At 44.3% G+C, this 6,976-nt stretch overlaps 1 pseudogene; it reads right to left on the reverse strand.

Moving 5' to 3' along the window:
* Positions 1–2,623: 2,623 nt before the first annotated feature.
* LOC149767972 (small nucleolar RNA R71) lies at positions 2,624–2,721 on the reverse strand (annotated as a pseudogene).
* Between the last annotated feature and the right edge of the window lie 4,255 nt (positions 2,722–6,976).

Below are 6,976 nucleotides of genomic sequence, written 5' to 3' on the forward strand. Positions count from 1 at the left end.
GGTGCTTCGGCTACTCACAGTGAGGTTATTGTAGTTTGACTGCACACATAAATGGTCTCTAGCCATATGGGACCATGCAGTGTAGATTGGCTGCAGTAGGTTCACTGTAGGAGTAGGGTATGCACCTATAAGGAATCTATCGACCTTGATAGATAAGGAGAGATCCTATGTAATTTATAAGACTGAGTTCGTAAGACCTCAGCTGGGGCAGCTTGCACAGTAGAGAAAGAGTTCTCTGCTCTCGAACTTAAGTCGAATAAATCTTCACATATGACAGACGATGGGGTTTGACGAGTTATCCATGACCTCCGTCCTGTAGGGATCCACGATAGTAGGACTGTATCACATATTGACTGCACTTAGAGGTTCACCATTCTATTTCTGCTGGATAGCCACTACATGCTGCTAGGTGTCACTGGTGGATGGTGGGACTCATAGGGATTGTCTTGATGATCGATAAACCCTAATTAGTTGAGTTGGAATCATTCCAACCCATTGAAAGAAGTTTTCAATGATATTATGATAGAGATCACAATATATCTCACTACCAGTCAGAATAGAACCTATGGGGTCACACACATTAGAAGTATTGACCGATCCGATGGTTGAAAAGTGATTATGAATCACGAGTAATCAATTCGATTGATAATAAGTTGAAGAAGGAATGGGAATTGATTAATTGGACTTAAAACACGAATCCTACTTGGAGTAGAATTCCTAGAGTCCTAATTGGATTAGGACTGGGAGTCCTACTTGGAGTAGGACTGGGATTCCTACTTAGAGTAGGATTCCTACAATCCTAATTAGATTAGGATTTTGAATTCAAATTAGATTCCTACTTAGAATAGGATTCCTAGAAGTCCTAATTGGATTAGGACTTCGGATTCAAATCAGAGTCCTAATTGCATTAGGACTAAAATTAAATGAGTCGTAATTGGATTAGGGTTTCTTAAGTCCTAATTAATCATTAATCTAATGGATCAACATGACTCCTAATTGGATTAGGATTGAAGGGTTCAATTGAGTCATGATTCATTCAAGTCCTAATTGGATTAAGACTAGCATTGATTGAACCCAATTGATTCAAGCCTAATTAGATTAGGACTAAACCATGAGAGGGACACCTAATCCTCCTTAGAGGAGGATTAGGTTAACCAAATAAGAGGGGCATGAGCCCCTCTCCTTTTACTTGGTGCGGCATGAAGAGAGGGGGTCGGCGCCCCCTCTTTGGAAACTAGTCTAGGGCTCCTAAATTGTAGGAGCCCTAGATGGCTATAAAAAGGGAGCAAAGGGGCCGGCGCCCTAATGAAGGTGAAGATCTCTTCCTCCAAGCCGTGGCCACCCCTCTCCCCTCCTTGGTTCAGCCGCAAGCAAAGGGAAGAAAAGAAGAAGCCATAGGCGGCCTTCTCCTCCTCTCTTCCTCCTTCCAACGCAGGAAAAGAAAGAAGGCTGCAGGGGCTTTGATCCTTCTCTGATCTTCATCCTTCTTCTTCCTCCTCCCAAGCACAATCAAGAGTTGATCAAAAGGGAGGAGATCAGCCACCAAAAGAAGTCTCTGCAAGGGAGCTAGCACCCCGGGAAGACAAGGAAACCTTGATCGGTCCTCTACTTCATGTGGATACCCGTAGAGGCCGGACGCTTGTGCGGCTTCAAGTGAATCTTATTCCAAAACCACGAACTTCAGTTTGCGGTGATCATCTACCCGTACAAGGTGAAGATCTGATCTTCCTAAAGGTTTTAAAAGTTTTAATCCTTATCTAACTACGAACGGTTCATGAAACAACGTTCATGAGATGAACGTTGATCCCGCACATGCCGATTCCGCTGCCATCTGATTTTGTTTTGAATTATCAGCGGCATGGGCGGGGTTTCCAACATATTAGACCGGATTGGAGGCTTAGGTGCCCTCTTCAAACCAGTTAGGAGCTGTCTAGAAATTTAAGAAAAATATTAGAAATTGAGGTGTAATGTTTTGTTGCATGTTTGATTGTGAATAGATTTTTGTTTTAGGGTGTCGTTTTAGGGTATCTTTAGTTGGTACTTATATTTATATTTATTTTTTTAAAAAAAAACATAAAAAAATTTAATTAAATTTTGTATGCTAGGTTGGAATAGGGACAACACGGGGCGTCTGAATCGACAAATTTTTGACAGTTTCTTAAATCAAAATATTGAAACTCTTTCGCAAAATCTCAGATCTGGTGAGATGGCTGATGATGATGTAGGAAGTCACCATGGTGATGAAGGTAGACCCCCAGTTATGACACTTCGACAATACTTACACCCTACTAGGACTAGTCAACCTTCATGCATGATTATTCCTGAAAACGTAGGACACTTTGAAATCAAACCAGGAGTAATTCAATTGCTGCCCAAGTATCATGGAATGGAATCCGAGAACCCTTATCTTCACCTTAAGAATTTTGAGGAAATTAGCATCACATTTAGAGTGCCAAATGTATCGGAAGATATCCTTAAATTGACCTTGTTCCCTTTTTCCTTAAAGGATAAAGCCAAAACATGGCTGAACTCCTTGAGACCTAGATCGCTAGGAACATGGCATGATATGCAAAGAGAATTCTTGAAAAAATTCTTTCCCGCACAAAGGACTAACTTTTTGAAAAGGCACATTAGTAATTTCCAACAAAAAGACCATGAAACATTTTATGAATGCTGGGAGAGATTTAAAGATTTGCTTCTCTCTTGTCCTCATCATGGGTTTGAAACATGGAGAACCATTAGTTTCTTTTACGAAGGGTTGTCTCCACAGTTAAAACAATTTATAGAGACTATGTGCAATGGTCTATTTTTGGAAAAGCAACCCGATGAGGCATGGGACTATTTAGACTCTCTCGTAGAGACTGCACAATTATGGGATACAGGAGATAGAGTGAATAAACCTTTACCTAAGCCTACTAGCGTTGGACAGGGGGGCCTTTACAACCTTAGTACTCAGGATGATATTCAGGCTAAAATGGCAGCCCTTACTAGGAAGGTAGAGGAAATTGAACTTAGAAGGATTGAACCCGTCAAGACCGTAGAACATAACAGCGAGTGTTGTAGGATTTGTGAGATGCGTGGCCATCTCACCACTGATTGCCCCACAATACCCGCATTCAAGGAAGTCTTGCACGATCAGGCCAATGTTATGAATACATATCAAAAATCTTTTAATAATCCTTTTTCGGGTACTTACAATCCTGGATGGAAGAATCATCCAAATTTCAGGTGGAGAAATGACTAACCTCAACAAGCATATAACCCAACTCCTCCACCTCCGCAACCTCATTATGCACACGCACCCCCTCAAAAACCCAGTCTCGAAGAAACTTTGCAATCTTTCATGCAAGGTCAAGCTAAAATCAATGATGAATTAAGAAATCAACTGACAATGCTGACCACTGCTTTAAGTGCTCAAGAGAAGGGTAAGCTACCAGCTCAACCACAACCTAACCCTCAAGTCTACGGTGGTAGCAATGTGATGCGATCCGATAGAATTTGATCCGTATCCCAAGATTCTTGACTCTTCTTGATTTCTGGAAGGGTAGTTCCGACCTGATTGCAGACATGATTTCTAAAGATCCGTCCGTCAGATCGATATCAATTTTGGATATGTTGTAGACCTCCGCGTTAGCTTTCCAGCGGTAGGTCGCGGGTCTAGAGAGGACATCGGGATCTTAAGATATCAGCCTCCGACTGATGACTGCGCAGGGAAGGACGGGCTGATAATCCAACGGGATGGAGTTGTTTGTAGAAGCTGGAAGGGATCAAGGAGGAGAGGAAGAAGAGGGAGGAGGTGGCTGGCCTCTCGGGATAGAGGTGGTGCAGCCGGATGAAGGAGGGGGCGGCGGCCTTGGACGGCGGCCTAGGGAGAGGGGAAAGGCGTCGCAAGAAGAGAAGAGAGAAGGGAAGAGATAGGGCAAAAGCCTTTCAATTAATTTTTGCATACTGAAATAGGTGCTCACCACATCTATTTATAGATGGCTACCTGACCCCTTAACTTGACTTGATCTAATTGAATTCAAGAAACAACTAAACCCAAAGTGACTCTAATAAAGGCCAAGTCGGCTAACCCGAGCAAGGCTATGCTGAAATAAAATTAACATCAAGGACTCAAAAGCAAAAATAACCAAATGATTAAGTCCGAGGCGGTCTAGTGGATCCAACCGCATCACTCCACCACGCTTCCCTTAACCTTGACCTCAAGGTCGGAAGTCAGGGAAACGATCAAGTATCTCAGTCTCAAACTCCCATGTGGCCTGGTCTGCTGCTCTCCCCAGCCACTCCACTAGTATCTGGGTTTCCAGTCATCCTTCTACTCGTATTCTGCGCTTCGCCAGCACTCGAACCGGCTCCACTACCTCGTCCTCCGGTGGCTCATGTATGATTGGGCCGACAGATGTCTTGGGTCCAAGCCGGGCCCTCAGAAGCGACACGTGGAATACCGGGTGAACTCTCGATGTAGTCGGCAAGTCCAAGCGATACGCCACGGGTCCAATGCGCTCCATTATCTGAAAGGGCCCATAGAAGCGATGAGAGAGCTTCTGGTTCGCCATGGGCCGCAGTGTCAACTGTCGATAAGGCTGCACCTTGACGTATACCCAGTCGCCCACCTCGTATACTGGATCTCTGTGCTTCCGATCATGCAGCTGCTTCATCCTGTTCTGCGCAGTCGTTATGTGGAACTTTAACCGCCGTAAGGTAGCATCGCGGTCTAAGAGCTCAAAATCTGCCTCTGTCCGGTCCGCATGTGACAGTGGATCATAAACTCGCAGCGTCGGTGGTACTCGTCCATACACCGCCTCAAAGGGTGTCATCCCTATGGCTGAGTGGAAAGCGGTGTTGTACGAATACTCAGCCCAAGGTAAATAAGAAAGCCACTCTCGGGGCCGATCACCAATCATACAGCGCAAGTATTGCTCGATGCAGCGGTTTACCACCTCCGTCTGCCCATCGGTCTGAGGGTGGTAAGCCGAGCTCATGGCAAGCTTCGTCCCTTGCTATTTGAAGTAAGCCTGCCAGAATGCGCTAACAAAAATGCGGTCACGATCAGAAACAATAGTCCGAGGCATACCATGTAATCGAGCAATGTCTCGTATGTAGACCTCTGCCACCCGTCGAGCAGAAAATGGATGTGCGAGCGCCGAAAAGTGGGCATACTTGCTGAGGCGGTCCACAACGACCTTGATCACTGAGTACCCTCGAACTAATGGCAGCCCCTCAATGAAGTCCATCGACACATCCTCCCAAACCTGATCAGGAATCGGTAAAGGCTGAAGTAGACCCGCAGGTCGCAGTGAATCCGCCTTCGCCCTTTGGCACACATCGCATTGCTGTACATAAGCTCTGACCGCTGCCTTCATGCCTACCCACGTACAGCTCTGGCTTAGCCTCTTGTCAGTCCTGAAAAATCCCTCGTGTCCAGCAAAAGGAGTATCATGGAAGTGCTGGATCAATACCTGCTGCATGGCTAAATCGGTGGGCATGCAGATCAACCCATGGTCCAGATTTTGGGAACCCGCCCATGCCGCTGATATGTCAAAAAAATTCAGATGGCAGCGGAATCAACATAAGCGGGATCGACGTTCATCGCATGAACGTTGTTTCATGAACCGTTCGTAGTTAGGCAAGAATTAAAAACTTTTAAACACATTAGAAGATCAGATCTTCACCTTGTGCGGGTAGATGATCACCGCAAATCTGAGTTCGTGGTTTTAGGAAGAGGGTTCGCTTGAAGCCGTTCAAGTGTCCGGCCTCTATGGATATCCACACGAAGCAGCGATTCGATCCAAGCTTTCTATCTCACCGGGGTACTAGCTTCCTTGCAGAGATAACTTTTGATGGCTGATCTCCTCTCTTTCTTTCAACCCTTGATTATGCTTGAGGGGAGGAAGAAGAAGGATGAACTCAAGAAAGAAGAACACAGCCTTTCTTTTCCCTGCGTTGGAAGAAGGATTGGAGGAAGAAGAGTGCCGCCAAGCCTTCTTTCTTCTCTTCTTTGCTTGCGGATGAAACAAGGAGAGGGGAGAGGGTGATGACGGCTGAAGGAGAGGAGTTCCAAGCTTAGGGCGTCAGCCCCCTTGTATCCTCTTTAAAAACTATCTAGGGCTCCTACAATTTAGGAGCCCTAGACTATCTTCCTTAAGAGGAGGCGCCGGCCCCTTTCTCCCTTCGTGTCGCACCAACCAAGTGAAGAGGGGCTGATGCCCCTCTTACTTGGTTAACCTAATCCTCTTCCAAAGAGGATTAGGTGCCCTTTTCATGGTTTAGTCCTAATCTAATTAGGATTAACCAAATCATGAATCAATCGGGTTCTATGCTATGCTAGTCCTAATCTAATTAGAACTTGAATGAACCATGACTCAATTGAACTCTTCAATCCTAATCCAATTAGGAGTCATGTTGATTAATTAGATTAATAATTAATTAGGACTTAAGAAATCCTAATCCAAATTAGGACATATTTAATTTTAGTCCTAATCCAATTAGGACTCTATTTGAATTCGAAGCCCTAATCCAATTAGGATTTCTAGGAATCCTATTCTAAGTAGGAATCCAAAGATGAATTCAAAATCCTAATCTAATTAGGATTGTAGGAATCCTACTCCAAGTAGGAATCCCAGTCCTACTCCAAATAGGATTCCCAGTCCTAATCCAATTAGAACTCTAGGAATCCTACTTCAAGTAGGATTTGTGATTTAAGTCCAATTAATCAATTCCCATTGTTCCTTCTTCAAATTATTTATCAATCGAATTGATTACTCGTGATTCATAATCACTTTTCAACCATCGGATCGGTCAATACTTCTAGTGTGTGTGACCCCATAGGTTCTATTCTGACTGGTAGTGAGATATATATATTGTGATCTCTATCACAATATCATTAAAAACTCCTTTCAATGGGTTGGAACGATTCCAACTCTACTCATTAGGGTTTATCGATCATCGAGATAATTCCTGTGAGTCCCACCATCCA

This window comes from Phoenix dactylifera, chromosome 3 (genome assembly GCF_051530095.1).
Source record: "Phoenix dactylifera cultivar Ajwa chromosome 3, Ajwa_hap1_PhDact_Kaust_v1.1, whole genome shotgun sequence".
NCBI classification, from domain to species: domain Eukaryota; kingdom Viridiplantae; phylum Streptophyta; class Magnoliopsida; order Arecales; family Arecaceae; genus Phoenix; species Phoenix dactylifera.